This window comes from Morone saxatilis, unplaced genomic scaffold (assembly GCF_004916995.1).
Source record: "Morone saxatilis isolate NCDOM2014 unplaced genomic scaffold, NCSU_SB_2.0 Contig9, whole genome shotgun sequence".
NCBI lineage: Eukaryota > Metazoa > Chordata > Actinopteri > Moronidae > Morone > Morone saxatilis.
The window spans coordinates 4,939,174-4,939,388 of record NW_023340268.1 but is presented as its reverse complement, the minus strand read 5'-3'; the positions used below and the strand labels follow the sequence as shown (position 1 = coordinate 4,939,388).

Genomic DNA, 215 nt, shown 5'->3' with positions numbered 1-215 from the left:
TACCTGAGCACAGGAGCTGTGAGCGAGCCCTGGGTAGGTTTTGAAGGTGATCAACTGAGGGTTGACTATGGATCGGAGTTTTTCTGCCGTCATGGCGCCAAATTGCACTGGGATCATGCTGTCCACCTCGCCGTGGCACTGCAGGATCGGGATGTTCTTGTGGCCACTTGACGCCTGTGGGACAGACACAACATAGACTTAGACGATATCCACAG

At 54.0% G+C, this 215-nt stretch overlaps 1 long non-coding RNA gene across 1 annotated transcript in view; it reads right to left on the bottom strand.

Moving 5' to 3' along the window:
- Positions 1-178, bottom strand: part of LOC118342928 — a 2,917-nt gene extending 2,739 nt beyond the window's left edge. The window contains exon 1 of the long non-coding RNA XR_004797515.1: positions 4-178. This is a non-coding gene — a long non-coding RNA (uncharacterized LOC118342928). The remainder of the gene's footprint in view (positions 1-3) is intronic.
- Positions 179-215: the final 37 nt, after the last annotated feature.